Below are 15,417 nucleotides of genomic sequence, written 5' to 3' on the forward strand. Positions count from 1 at the left end.
GGCATGGAATGCAGTTTTTACACAAGCTGCCACAGGGCACTGCTCTCCATGTGCTTTCTTTCCTGACCACTCTTCAATTAAGAAGTGTGTTATTCCCTTTCAGCCGGAAAATTCTGTGATTTCTTGTCTTGTGCTTCAGAAATCCGATTTCACAGCTTATCTTCCGTTAGATGAAAGTATTTACGGTGTGTCTGGACCTGGAGTAAGTTCCTGCGGGTGCCCAAGAGCAGGGGCCTCCTCTCTCCTCTCATTAATTTGCTGATGCCTAACTGCACTGACGCAGCGGTGAGATACCGGGGAGAGCTCAATATATGTTAATTTATCTAATTCTTCAATGACTGCAAAACTTCCATTGTCTAGTTTTACTGCAGTTCACATGAGCAAGTACATTACTGGACACATAAGTTCTTTTGAATTCTTACAACTGTTGTGTATATACAGCAGTCTACTTGGATGAATATACCTTTAGGATGAATTCCAGAAGGGAGATTTCTGGGAAAGAATGCTTAGTGCATTACTAATTGTAGTATGTTGAGAGTATCAGGAGTTTCTCATGAATCTTTAAACCTGCTTCCTTTCCCTCATCTAAGGAGGTGAGGATGGGTTACATAAGCTGTTGGGGCTCAACACAAACACCCCTCATACATCCTAGCTGCGCCTTCTATTGCTCTCTTTCTCTCTCTCTCCAAGGCTAGCTGTTTGGGTTTCTCCCAACTGCACATTAGGGTGGTGGTTGTGGGCAGTAACTCCCAGGTCTGGCCCATATTCAGACCACCAGGGGCAGTACCCTAGGCCAGAAGAAGGCCAGACAGGGAAGAACAGACCACTCCCCACCACCATTATCTCCCTCTGAAGTGCACACTTGTGGTCAGTGTGTGACCCTGAATCTTTCCCTCCTCCAGGTATTGGAAACAGGCTGGGTCATCATCCCACTCACTGTACCACCATAGGTGGCACCTCATCACAGCTTCATCATGGCTTTGTGTCTGTACATCCTGCTCACAGCTGACCCAGGTAGCATATACCACATTTCTCCTATTGGGTTTCTGGACCGTCTGAACAGGGCTCACATCTGGCCCATGCACCCCCTCAGCCTTGGCCTGGGGTTGGACCTTGACACCTGCTCCACTCCAGACTGGGCACAGTTGCTAGTCCCCACTCTTGATTATCATCTCCAACAATGGTAAATGGGTGGACAAAAAGTCTCTTTTCCCTCTGCTATGGTGAGGGAAGGGAGGAGAGGGACAGGAAGGGCAGAAAGGGATGCCTTGCGGTTCCTCTCAGTGGTCCTAGTGACAATGCTATTACTTCCAGATGTTAATTCTACCCAGAATTAAGATGACCTCATGCTGGGATTTAAATAATAATGACAAGACAGTGGGACTGAGCAATTCTTAGTGGCTGAATTATTTTTAAGGAGCATATATTACTTGTGCTATAAAACAAATAAAATGAAATGATATCTACAGTCTTCACAATGACACAAAGGTTTGGGAGTACCTAATTGTCTGTGGTCATAGTGGTTGCTCTGTGCTAATGCTGCCTGAGGATGAGGTTACCCAGAAGGCTTGTGGCACTGAGAAAATTGGATTTTTTTTCAGTTTAGACTCTAACCTCTCACACGGACAGGACCCCATCTTCCCAGTGTCCTGAAGAAACTTGATCCTACCCAGAGAACACAGCTGCTGCCAACAGACAAAGCACCAAGGTCAGGGAGACAGCTGGGCAGCAGATAACCTGTCCAAGAGATAACAGGAAATGACTAAGAGCCAATAAAAGAGCTCACCTGAGGAGAAACATGAGCCTGAGGTCAGATCCCACAGTTAATGCTGATTGAAGAGTATGAGACCTCAGTCCTTATCGATAAATCTTTATTTCATACACATAAAGATCTGAATTGTAGGAACAGTTCCTGATTAGATATTAAAAGTGGTTATCCCTAATTCCCTTACTGATCAAAGAAGAATTACATGTTCTTTACACTTGGCTCTAAATTGCCTCTATATCTTGTTTGCATGAGACAAGGAGGGTGAGAGAAAGGGAGTGAGGGGAAAAGAGAGGGAGGGATGTGGCAATTCTACTTCTGCCACAGGGCATCTTTCTAACTCTCAAAGAACCTGTGCTTCTCTAAAGGTAACCTGCAGGGTCTGGGAATGCAAGACAGCAAGGGTTTCTGGTTGGGGGTGGAGGTAGGGCAGGGCAAGGTCAAATTCCTTTCTGTCTTATAGGTACTTACCTTTATTTGCTAAAATCAGGGGCAATAGTCCGCTGTCCACCCCCTTCTCTCCCCTACCCTCGCTCTTTCCCTGACAGTGGAGGACCAGTCCACCTAGGTGATGGTGAAGCCTTTGGAGGCTCACCAGATGCAGGAGACCTACAACCCTGAGGACTGTATTTTATATGCTGTGTTACCCTTGGAAGTAACCCTGTGTCTTTGTAGTCCTGGAATGTGCTGGCTTGTTTTCCAGGGAAACAAAGCATATTTACTGTCTGACAGGAGGAAGAGGTGAACTTTTCTAAAGTCTCCCTCTTCTTTTGGGATCATGCTGCACATACACAGTGCTACATAACCAGCTGTTTCAAGTTTATAACTCAATGTGAGCAGCACAACTATGACAGCAAACATTATTCAGCATTGGTTTGTGCTGGGCGGCCACATTTCATTTTCAAATGTGTTGCAGTTTACTTATATAGTAAGTCCGTGACCATTCTTTTATAAATTAAGCTGCTTTGGAAATCCCATGTATCTAAATCTTTGTTCACATCCAAGACAGTTTCCCTTTTTTTTGAGGGGGGGGAAGTGAGCAAGGGGCAGGGAGAGAGAGAGAGAGAGAGAGAGAGAAGTGGGGCTCACTTCGAGCAGGGCTTGAGCTCACACGATGGGGGGGCTCTAATTCACAAAGCATGAGATCATGACCTGAGCTGAAGTCAGATGTTTAACACAGGCTCCCCCAAGACAGTTTCCTTAACATAAAGTTTTAGAAGTAGAAGTTTTGGGTTACAGAATGTATGCAAGTTTTAAAGCTTATATATTTGAATTTATCAGTCCTTTTCTTTATATTTTTCTGGATTCCTTTCATGCTTGAAATGGCTTTGTAGACTTTCAGAGCCTAAAAGCTCTCACACATCTCTAAGGAGACTAAAGACTCTTGAGGGCAACTGGGGCAGCTGCACTGAGAAGAAAACTTGAAGGGCCAATTGGCAGGTGAAATGCAGGGCTGGGAACAGTCCTAGACAGAAGGACTGAAAGATTTTGGGGGTGGAGAAGGGAAGGACAGGTCTTCCAGGACTAGGAAACAATGTCCTGCTTCAGGCATGGCAGAATCTCTGCTTGGATGGGGAAGGCTGGATCTACAGCCTATTCGATATATACATCACTGTGCATACACACAGGTGTTACTACACATATGTCCAAATCTTGGGATTGGCTGGTGAAGTTGACCCCACAGAGGTTGTGTTTGGGTGGCAACAGAAGATGGTATCTAACCATTTTCATTCCCTTTCTGATTCTCCAGCAGGCTCCCTGGCTGTCTCTCAGCAACTGTAAGTGTGAATAGGTGTGAATGCTTGAATGTGAGAGGGAGCCAGCAGGACTCAGGTGGGTTTAGGCGGTGAGATCTGTGTCCTCTGGGGAGGAAGTTCCTTAAGGCCATCACATCTTTCTCCTCACAGGACTTGTGGCTGCCACAGCCCTTGTTGTGGTGGGGGCAGGACAAGGGAGGATGGTGGACTACAAAGGGCTCAGATGAAAATGGGGTGAGTCTTGGGGATGTTATTTGAAGTATCTGGATGCCAGAGACACCAGGTACTTTTGACAAAGTGCAGATTCAGGAATCCTCAGTGGGGTCAAGGATGAAGGAATGAGAAAGCCCCGCCCACACAGCATGCGCTGGATGCAGTGCGCATGCCCAGTGCCCAGCATTTTCCCATCAGCCACTGACTTGGGTTGTGTGCAAAGCGTTCCGTGTGCAGCACTGTGCGGATCGCGTCCTATCATCTGGATTCTTTCTCACTAAGATTCACTTGGTACGTCTTTTACCAATTGGTAGGCAGATGAGTCTGCCCAGAAGTTTAAGTGTGAGTGTGAGGAGGGAGCCAGTGGGCTTTGGGTGGGTCAGGGCCATGTAGTTCCTGGCCTCTGAGGAGGAAGGTCCTTGAGGTCTTTGCCCTCATAGGCATTGCCGCCGCCATAGCTCATGTCACAGTGGCGGGGCCAGAACAAGTGAGGACGGTGGGCTGTGGAGGGGAGGGGGTCGCATGAAGAGGGGGCAAGGCTTGGGGCAAATTATGAGGTATCTGGGTCCTAGAGGCACCAGGAACTGACAAAGGGTGGATTTGGGAATTGTCGGTGTGGGCGTGATGAAGGGTGCAGAAGTCATAACCACGTGGTACATGCGAAGGCAGTGCACATGTCCAATGCTGTGCACCTTTCCAGCCGTTATTGGTATGGAACGTGTGCAGTGTGTTCTGAGTGCTGAGCTGTTGGGGTCGCGTCCTACCACCTGAAGTCTTTCTCTCGTGAGACTTGATCGTTCTCCCAGGAGCTTAAATGTGAGTGAGTGAGGAAAGAGCCAGCGGGCTTCAGGCAGGTTAGGGTGGCCGTTTCTTGTCGCTGAGGAGGAAGGTCACCTTTCTCTTTACAGGTGTTGTGGCTGCCATGGCTTTTGTCTTTGTTAGAGGGGGGCTGAGACAAGGGAGGGCAATGGGCGGGTGAGAAAGGGGGTCAGATGAAGATGGGGCTAGTCTTGATGATGTTATTTGAGGTATCGGTCTTGGAGGCGCCAGGAACTGCCGACGGAGGGCAGATTTGGGGAATTTTTGGTGAAGCCCCAGTGAGAGGCAGGGAAGCCCTTCCCATGTGGCTTGCAGGATGCAGTGCACATGCCCACTGCCCAGAACTTTCTCCTTGGTGGTTGGCGTGACAGCATGTGCAGCGTGTTCTGGGTGCTGAGCTGAGCATGTCGAGGCTTACCATGTAGATTTTTTCTCGCTGAGAATCAGTAGGTCTGCAGATTAGTCCGCCCAGGAATTTAAGTTTGAGTGAATGTGAAGAGGTTGCTATTTGCCTTTAGGTGGGTAAGGGCAGTGTGGTTCCTGGCCTCCGGTGAGTAAGTCCATGAAGTCATCGTCATCCTCACAGGTATGGCCCACCATAGCCCATGTCGTGGTGGTGGGGCTGGGAAAGGGAGAGTGCCAGATGAAAATGGAGTTGTCTAAGGGGTGCTATTGGAGGCATCTGAGTCCGGGGGCACCTGAAACTGCTGACAGAGCATGGAATTGAGAATGGTCCGTGGAGAGTTAGACAAGACTGTATATTACAAAATCTCTTCATAGTGGAGAGTCCAGTTGTGAAATGAAATCTTTTTAGGAAAGTTGTATGTTTTTTCAAGTACTTGAAGGTCCGTTGTCTGCCAAATTGCTGTGAAACAAAGGCTTTGCAAATAGCCTCATTTGATGTGATTGGAAAATAGGCAGTTGTTATGAGTTCAAAATTTATTTTGGAAATCTCAACAAATGTAAAAAAGAATTTATAATTAGCAGTTGGCCATAAAAATATTTCAGTATAATTATTATTTTATTACATTCTTCAATGATTTTTTCTTTTTTATTTATTATTATTTTTTAATTTAAATTCAAGTTCATTAGCATACAGTATAGTCTTAGTTTCAGGAGTAGAACCCAGTGACTCATCTCTTACATATGATACCTAGTGCTCATCCCTAAAAGTACCCTCCTTAATGCCCGTCACCCATTTAACCCATCCTTCCCCACCTCCCCTCCAGCACCCCTCAGTTTGTTCTCTATTTAAGAGTCTCTTATGGTTTGCTTCCCTCTCCCTCTCTGTTTTTATCTTATTTTTCCTTCTCTTCCCCTGTGTTCATCTGTTGTTTCTTAAATTCCACATATGAGTGAAATCCTATGACATTTGTCTTTCTCGAACTGACTGTTTTCACTTAGCATAATACACTCTAGTTCAATCCACGTTATTGCAAAAAAGAGTTTCATTCTTTTTGATTGCTGAGTAGTATTCCATTGTATATACATGCACCCCAATGTTTATAGCAGTGCTATCAACAATAGCCAAATTATGGAAAGAGCCCAAATGTGCATCAGCTGATGAATGGATAAAGAAGATGTGGTGTATATTTAACGATTTTCTATTTTCAGTGTGAAATATGAGTGCACGAGTAAGATCAAGATCTAGAGGAAAGGGAGATGGAAAAAAGTCTTCTAAGCAGGAAGAACCTGTGGTTGTGAGTGCTTTAATGTTTTACTTCTATTGGCAGAAATAATTTTTTAGGAAAAACTATCAAAAGAAGTTGTTGAACCAGTATAGTATGTTGTTTAAAGGACTTTCTTGCTTAAAATGGATGAAAAATGAATCCAGGAAAGAAACATTGAGGAAAAAGACTTACATTCTGGTGTTGCCTGGATGTGTAAATTGATAGGAGCCCAGGAATCCTCTCTATGACTTCCCTATTGTGCTTATGAATAAACAAACAACACACATCTCAGAAAAGATTAAAAAGGTTTCCAGAATTATTAGTCCTTGCAGATAACTCCTTGGAGTATTTTCTATATATAAAGAGTAATTTTATTGAATACTTACAGAGAAGAGTATAGGAAAAACTTCAGATTTGTGATTGACTACCTCCATGTAGTATGTGTATTTGTGCCTTCTGTCATTATAGTATTAATATCAGTACTCTTTATTTGCACCTATCCTCCCCTAAGGCTAAACAACCAGGTGAAAAAACATCACAGCAAAAGGAACTACCAACTGAGAATCCAGATATTGAGACTGGGCAAGAGAAAGAAGGAGCACCTGTGGCTCAAGGTGAAGAGGGGATGAAGAAACATGTTGTATTTCATTTATGATGTTATATTAGTAATAGGAATAGATAAAGGGTTCCTTGAAAATTGGCTGGAAACCTGTTTGGTAAGAGAAAGGTATAGTTTGCAGCTGACTGCAGTCCTTCTCTGTGATAAGTTTTCTTTCTTTCAGCATTTTACCATCCCATATTTTAAATTATTTGGCATGCTTGGAAAGTACAATTCTTGCCAATGCTCTATATTAGCAAAGCAAGGAAACAACATTAAATTTAGACAGAATTATACACTATGTCACTAGTTAAAGTTGGCCTTTTTTGAATGCTGTTTTCTGGGATTCTTAAGTCGTGGCATCAAATGTTTAAGCAGACCTAGATACACTTTGGCTAACTCTTAGATTGTAATTTTTAAAAATCATAATACAGAGAAACAAAAATGTGAAAGCCTTTCCTAGTTGCTGTTAAAGTCTTCAATATTTTTGTCTTCCTGAACCATAATCTAGTTGTCATATATTCCTTTTTTAAAAACTTTTTTACTTAGAAAAGATTTAAAGTTTACAGAAAAGTTATAAGAAAAGTACAGTGTACTTTTGATAGGAGCCTCAGACACCTTGATCCACGCATTGCTATGCTAACCTTGTGCCACATATCACCCTTCCTTAAATAATAATACACATATTATTATTGTTAAACCACTTGAGATTAAATTTCAACTCTGTACTCTCAAAGTAATTCAGTATCTGTTTCCTCGAAACAAGGATATTGTTTTACATAACCCCAGTACAATGATCAGATTGAGGAACTTTAACGTTAAGAAAAAATTATTATCTAATATGTGGTCTGTTGCCTAGTAATGTCCAGTTTTGTCAGCTGGCTTAGTAATATCCTTTATACCATTATTTTTTCCTGATCCAGGATCCAACCCAAAACCACCCATTGTATTTAGTTGTCACCTCTCTTTCGACTCCTTTATCCTAGAAGTGTACTTCAGTCTTTCTTTGTCTTTCCTGATTGACAATTTCTGGAGTCCAGGCCATTTGTTTTGTAAAATGTTCTTCAGGTTGGGTTTCACTCATCTTTTTATTTGTGATGACTTTTTTTCACTCATTTATTGGGGCCTGCTTGGTGGCAGGTCATGTACTTGATGCTGAAGATAAAAATATAAATGAGAGAATGATTTCTGTCTTGTACACAATCTTGTCAGAAATTCAGGTAAACAAATGGCTGATCTAGTGGAATAAGTGCAATAATATAAGTGTATATAGGTTACAAAGGTGATAACTAAGTTGTCTTAAACAGTTTTGGAAAAAGAAACACTTCATAGAGGAGGTAATATATAAGAAACATAACTCCCATTTTCTTTTTTTAATTTTTTTTTCAACGTTTTAAATTTATTTTTGGGACAGAGAGAGACAGAGCATGAACGGGGGAGGGGCAGAGAGAGAGGGAGACAAAGAATCGGAAACAGGCTCCAGGCTCCGAGCCATCAGCCCAGAGCCTGACGCGGGGCTCGAACTCACGAACCGCGAGATCGTGACCTGGATGAAGTCGGACGCTTAACCGACTGCGCCACCGAGGCGCCCCAATAACTCCCATTTTCTAGCAGAAAAACTTTTTAATGCTTACTGCATTCTTATACATCATACTTTTTGCACTACTGACTTACAGAGCTTTATTTAATAATATTAATTTATGGTTTGCTGCTTACATTAATAATTCTGTTTATTTATATAAGAACCTGAACTGGAAAATGAAACCCAGGGAATGGGTCTGGAAAAGACTGGAGCTGAGCATGTAGATTGCCCTGAGGTGAGAAAGGAAGACTCTACCTAATCCAGCACCTGCTAAAATTCCAGAAGCATGTAAGTTCTCCATTAAGAATGCCAGTCATGGGGTTGTTCTTTTCTACAATATTATTATACCTTTGTAACAAATCACGAACACAAAGATTATTTGAAAAGTAGCTTAGACACCAAATGCTTGATTCAGAGACAGTATCAGAAGGAAAAAATGAATTAACTCAAAGGCATGTTGTTGAATTATAAAACATGGAAGTATTATTACTTTGGAATAGAAGTACTTTGAAACCTAATGCAACTGGTCATATACTTACATAAATTATTTAACATACCCCAGTACCAAATGGATATCTAAACAACACAGTAGTATTGATTTTCGTTTAATTTGCCTGAACTATTTCTCAACAATCACTGTATCTTTTAGACACCAAAAAATGATATGGATCTCTTTGTTTTGGCTTTTATAGGTTGGCTTATTTGTTTTTTAAATAGTGAGCGAGGCTAAGAAATGGTAATATTTGCCTGCATCTTGTAATGTCATCTATGATGGTAGTGGCTTATAACTAGTGTGACTGTGTAATTTTTATCATCCAAACCAGGACACTCTTGAGAGTTTAAAGGAGTGCTGTTGACTGCTTACACCAGGACAATAGGTGCCAATGAAACAAATGGTCACTTTACTATAAATAGACCATAGAAAAGTTGAACTGAATCAATGAAATATTTTTGCACAAAAGAGACAAACCAAATGGAATAATGTTTTTGCCTTCTCTTTAGTTAAAATGGTTCCAAGCATGACATCATTATTTTAATTTTTAATTATTTTTAAAGGTTTTTATTTCTTTTTGAGTGGGGGGAGGGGCAGAGAGAGAAGGGGACAGAGGATCCAAAGCAGGCTGCATGCTGACAGCAGAGAGCTCGATGCTGGGCTGGAACTCATGAACCACGAGATCATGACCTGAGCTGAAGGTGGATGCTTAACCCACTGAGCCACCCACATGTCCCAGTGACATTATTATTTTAGCTAATACAGATAATTAGAAGACTATTTCAAATGAATGAATTTCAGTGATACTGGGTTTACTTGCTTGTTTGCTTCTTGGAGTTTCTGCTTGGTTGATTTTATTTTAATTGAAATCAGACAGCTTTTTCTCACTACCTAAAATTATCTTTAAATAAGCTAGTGGGATTTGATCTGTTCTGGGTTTGAGAAATCTGTGTTTCTTCATACCATCAAAAAGAGTGATGTATTTAAAAAGTTGGTGCTTATATGCCTGAAAATGTACATTAGCATAGAGGTCTGTGCCGTGATTAAGGTTCTGGTTTTAGTTTCATCTTATAAAACCAAAGCTGTAGTGTCCTTTATGTACCTTTATTCTTGTCTAAGTAAAGTTCTGCTAAGTGATGTACCCAATTCTTACGTTTATGTTTTAGGTGATGAACAGTCATATGTTCAAAAGAAGACAAGCTGAAGCCATACATATGCTTTGTTATGTTGATAATTTGGCTTAAGTTCTCTCAATAAAGCCTTAATAAAATTTGCTCAGAAGAAGTCATGCATATCTTTTGTTAAATCTGTTTCTAGGAATGTGATGCTATTATAAGTGGTATCTTAAAAAAACTCTTTATTCTATTTAGAGCTGGTCTATAGAAGTGCTGTTTATTCTTGTAAAATGATTTTGTCTGGCAACTTTGCTAAACTTATTCTAATAGTGTATCTCTACATCCTTTTGGATTTTCTACATACACAGTCATACCACATGCAAATAATGACGGTATTGTTTCTTTTTTAATCTTTCTACCTTGTAGTTCTTGTCCTTACCTTATGACATTAGCCACATCCTTTTAAGTTGGATAGAAGTGATGATAATAGACATCCTTGTGTATCCCTGATCTCTTCAACATTTCACTGTGATGTATGCTATAGATTTTTTATTTTTTTATTTTTTTAAAGTTTATTTATTTATTTTGAGAGAGACAGAGCATGAGCAGGAGATGGGCAGAGAAGGAGAGAGAGAATCCCAAGCAGGCTCTGCACAACTGTGCAGAGCCCAACATGGGGCTAGATCTCACAAACTGTGAGATTGTGACCTGAGCCAAAATCAAGAGTTGGACACTTAACTGACTGAGCCATCCAGGTGCCCTATTTTTTTTTAAAGTACTATCGATTTTTAAAAATTAGATCTCTTCTATTAGATTAAGGAAGTTTCTTTTTATTCCTAGTTTGCTAAGAGTACTTACCATGAATGTTTGTTGAATGTTATTATCACACACTTACTCTACATCTACTGAGGTGATCTTATGAGGTTTTTCCATTAATCTGTTAATGTGGTATTCCTAGACTAAACACAGTTTGAGTCATGATATATTCTCCTTTTTATGTATTGCTGTATTCCTCTTTCTGATGTTTTGTTTAGGATGTTTGTATCTTTGTTCACAAGTGAGATTGGCCCATACGTTTTTTTATGTACTCTCTATCTTGGGCTTTGATATTTTCTTATTCTGGCTTCAAAAATGAGTTGAGGTATATATCCTCTTTTTCTGTTTTCTGATAGAGTTCATCTGACTTTGGAATTATTTCTTAAATGTTTGATAGAATTTGTTAGTGAAGCCATCTGGGCTTGGAGTTCATTTTTTAGGAAAGTTTAAAATTAATGATTTAATATTTTCTATTCTCTAGTCAGTTTGGGTAAGTTTTATTTTTATAGGGCTTTGGCCATGTTACCTAAATTTTCATTACAGACTTGTCCATAATATTCTCTCATTATTCTCTTAATGTCTGCAGGATCTGTGATACTGACATGTTAATTCTTAGTACTGATAATTTGTGCCTTCCCTCTTGCATTATTAACCAGTCTCACTGGAAGTTTACCACCATTATTAGTTTTTTAAAAATAAACCAACTTTTGACTATGCTGATCCTATTCTATTTTTGTTTTATATTTTTTTAATTTTATCTCTCACTTTTATTATTTTTCTTCTTTCTCTGTTTAATTTGCTCTTCTTTTTCTACCTCCTTAAAATAAATGTTTAGCTCACTAATTTTTAGCCTTTAAAAACATTTTTTTAACGTTTATTTGTTGTTGAGAGACAGAGTGCTAGCAGGGGAGGGAGACACAGAATCTGAAGCAGGCTCCAAGCTCCCAGCTGTCAGCACAGCCCCAACGCAGGGCTTGAACACATGAACCACAAGATCATGACCTGAGCTGAAGTTGGACACTTAACCAACTGAGCCACCCAGGCTCCCCTAGCCTTTTTAATATACACTTTTAAATGATAACATTTTCTAAATAGGGCTTTTGTTTCATCTCAAGTTTTGATATATAGTATTTTTGTTATTCAACTTAGCATATTTTCTTATTCTCATTCTGATTTATTTGAACTATGGACTACTTTTAAGTGTTTTCCTTAACCTTTAAACATTTGAACATTTTCTTTTTGTTATGCAGCACAAGTAACTGATACAGCTATTTATAAGAGACACAGCTAAAACATAAGAATTCAGAAAATTTGAAAGTAAAAGTATGGGCAAAAGATATTCTGCACAAAATAGCTAAAATAAGCTTTCAGATAAATAAGCATTACTACAAAATAAGGGATATTTCATGTAGAAAAATTCAATTCATCAGGAATATTTAACAATTTTAAATATGAACCTAATAGCATCTCTTCAGAGCATAATGGAAAAATTGGTAGAACCCCAAGGAGAAATCAGTAGAAGAGAAAACAGACAAAAATCAGTAAGGAGTGATATGAAAGGTTTGCACATCGTGATTAACAAATTTTACCTAATGGAAATATATAGAACTCTGTACTCAACAACAGAATACATATTGTTTTCAGTGTAATTATTCAGTCAGAGGCTTTACACTGTATATTTAAATTCTTAGAAATTTGTCGTGTTTTACAGGCCAGAATATGGTCAATTTTTGTAAAAATTACATATGTGCTTGAAAAGAATGTGTATTCACTTGCTGAATGTAGGTGATGTGCACTGCCTAACTTTGCGTTCCTGTCCTCCATTTATTTTAGTGCTGTGGTCCCCTTGTCCTGACAAGGCAAGGACCCTTGGGCAGTGGCTCAAGTTCTGTTGCCTTCCTCAGCATCCACGTGGCCTATAGGAAACTATATTCATTCTTGCCATGCCATATAGTGGTAGTAGAGCATGTCCCTATGCTGTGATTTCTTTTCTCCCAGCTCTCCTAGGCTGCTCTACAAGACTTTCTCTTTGAAATTTCTCCAGGCAAAAACCAAGCATCAGTCTCCAGGGGATATACTTCAGGCTCTAAAACTTGGTCGTCAGACTCCATTCTGGTTGCAGCACTAGGATGGGTCTGTGATTTCCTATAGCTCAGAGCATACAGCTGGTGAGATGCTAGTCTTCCTTTCTTAAACATATTCTAAATGTCTTTTAGTGGTTCTCTTAAATCTCAATTCATTTGATTTTAAATGAGGTGGGTAACATAACCTCCCCTCCAACTCAGAGTAGGGAAGATTTATTTCATACCAGCCCCCAGTAGGTTGACATCTTGCAACTTAGGTATTTTATTTTCAATAGACTCTTTAAGGGACTTTCAAACTTCTACTAATCCTGTCATTATGTAGACTGCTTAGACTAGCAGAATGAGGAAATACATTATTCTCATCTCTTTAAAATGTGAGGTAACTTATTGCCTATTGTCCTGTTGTCAGTAGGCATTTGGATATAATGAATTTAAGAGAGAGGTATAAATTTGAAATTCATTAAGGATATAGATAGCATTTGAAGCCATGGGCTCACAGGAACTCACCTAGGGAGAGATTATATACAGAGAAGAGAGCCACAGGCAGAGTCCTGGGGCTTTCCACATAAGGAAGAGCCTATAAAAGGATGAAGAAAAAGGACCACCAGAGAACTAGGAAGAAACTAGGTGAGTTGTGGTATCAAGAACATCTAAAGGAAATGAAGTATTGAAAGAAATAATAAGCAGTCAACAATTTAAAATGATGGTGAGGGGTCATGCAAAGAGGCTATAAGAAATTCTTAATCTGGCAAGATATGTGTCACCAGAGACTTTGATAAGATCCACTTGCTCAGGAGGAGAAAAGCCTAATTGAAGAGGATCAAGGTGAAATGGGAGGTGAGCAAGCAGAGGTGGTGATTATAGAAAATGTTTTTTGAGGAGTTTCAATGCATGAAAGAGGGAAATGGAAATTTAGCTAAGAGGCTGGCATGAGGTCAAGGAAGGGGGGATTATTTTTTGATTGATATTAAAGCATGTTTCTGTGCTGGTGAGAATGGCATAGGAGAGGATGAAACACCTTAGTAAGGCCATAGGGATGGGATCTGAACACAAATGGAGGGGTTGGCTTTGGATATGAACAGGGACACGTTTCCACAATAACGTGGAAAGGCTAATATTGGAGGGCTCAAGGAGAAATTTCTATCTGAGTAGAAGAAGAATTAAGATTAGAAAGCAGAGAGTGGGAACCCTCTTGCACTGTTGGTGGGAATGCAAACTGGTGCAGCCACTCTGGAAAACAGTGTGGAGTTTCCTCAAAAAATTAAAAATAGACCTACCCTATGACCCAGCAATAGCACTGCTAGGAATTTACCCAAGGGATGCAGGAGTACTGATGCATAGGGGCATTTGTACCCCAATGTTTATAGCAGCACTCTCAACAATAGCCAAATTATGGAAAGAGCCTAAATGTCCATCAACTGATGAATGGATAAAGAAATTGTGGTTTATATACACAATGGAGTACTACGTGGCAATGAGAAAGAATGAAATATGGCCCTGTGTAGCAACATGGATGGAACTGGAGAGTGTGATGCTAAATGAAATAAGCCATACAGAGAAAGACAGACACCATATGTTTTCACTCTTATGTGGATCCTGAGAAACTTAACAGAAACCCATGGGGGAGGGGAAGGAAAAAAAAAAAAAAAGAGGTTAGAGTGGGAGAGAGCCAAAGCATAAGAGACTCTTAAAAACTGAGAACAAACTGAGGGTTGATGGGGGGTGGGAGGGAGGGAAGGGTGGGTGATGGGTATTGAGGAGGGCACCTTTTGGGATGAGCACTGGGTGTTGTATGGAAACCAGTTTGACAATAAACTTCATATATTGAAAAAAAATGATAAAAAAAAGAAAGCAGAGAGGGAATTTCTACTTTTCCCTTTATACCTTTCTATGATTTTTCAATTTTGACCACGACTATATCTTTTTGTAAAATGATAAAGATCTGTTACTAGATTGGAAAAGCTTATTTATTTATTTATTTATTTGAGAGAGAGAGAGAGATTTTGCACATGTGATCAGAGGAGAGGGAGAGTGAGAGAGAGAGACTCTGAAGCAGGCTCCATGCCCAGTGCAGAGCCCCACGTGGGGCTCCCTTGAGATCATGACCTGAACGGAAATCAAGACTTGGATGATTAACCAACTGAGCCACCCAGGCACCCCTGAAAAACTATTTTTAAAGAGAAGCTTGTGGTTACTTACTTTGCAACCATCTTGTGTTCAGGGGTACACACAGTAGGAGCTCCTAGTAGGAGAAACAGTAGCTCTTATTTGCTTCCCTTCCTTGGCCAAGGTGCAACTAGGCCTGAAGAACAGATAATGGAGACATTCTGCCAGGGCCACATTAAGATCCTTAGAGGGTCTGTCTGAGCCCTGAAAAGACTATGGAGTGTCCTCCTTCCCATTTGCCATATGTATTTTGTGATAAAAATTGATGGTAAAATGTTTATATTTTCCCATGATACAATGTTTCTTTGAATATCAAATACAAGTATCAAAATGTTTCTA

General features: G+C 40.2%; 1 long non-coding RNA gene across 4 annotated transcripts; it reads left to right on the forward strand.

Moving 5' to 3' along the window:
• The first annotated feature begins 2,068 nt into the window (after positions 1-2,068).
• Positions 2,069-10,181, forward strand: LOC106988280 (uncharacterized). Of its 4 annotated transcripts, XR_008290105.1 has the most exons (6): positions 4,349-4,551; positions 5,073-5,140; positions 6,169-6,254; positions 6,736-6,838; positions 8,566-8,692; positions 10,064-10,181. It is a non-coding gene; the product is annotated as an uncharacterized LOC106988280 (long non-coding RNA). The 4 variants fall into 4 exon arrangements; XR_008290104.1 differs by lacking the exons at positions 4,349-4,551; positions 5,073-5,140 and adding an exon at positions 2,069-2,133; XR_001432319.3 differs by lacking the exons at positions 4,349-4,551; positions 5,073-5,140 and adding an exon at positions 3,906-4,026.
• The last annotated feature ends 5,236 nt before the right edge of the window (positions 10,182-15,417 follow it).

Source organism: Acinonyx jubatus, chromosome X (genome assembly GCF_027475565.1).
Source record: "Acinonyx jubatus isolate Ajub_Pintada_27869175 chromosome X, VMU_Ajub_asm_v1.0, whole genome shotgun sequence".
In the NCBI taxonomy this organism is placed as follows: Eukaryota; Metazoa; Chordata; class Mammalia; order Carnivora; family Felidae; genus Acinonyx; species Acinonyx jubatus.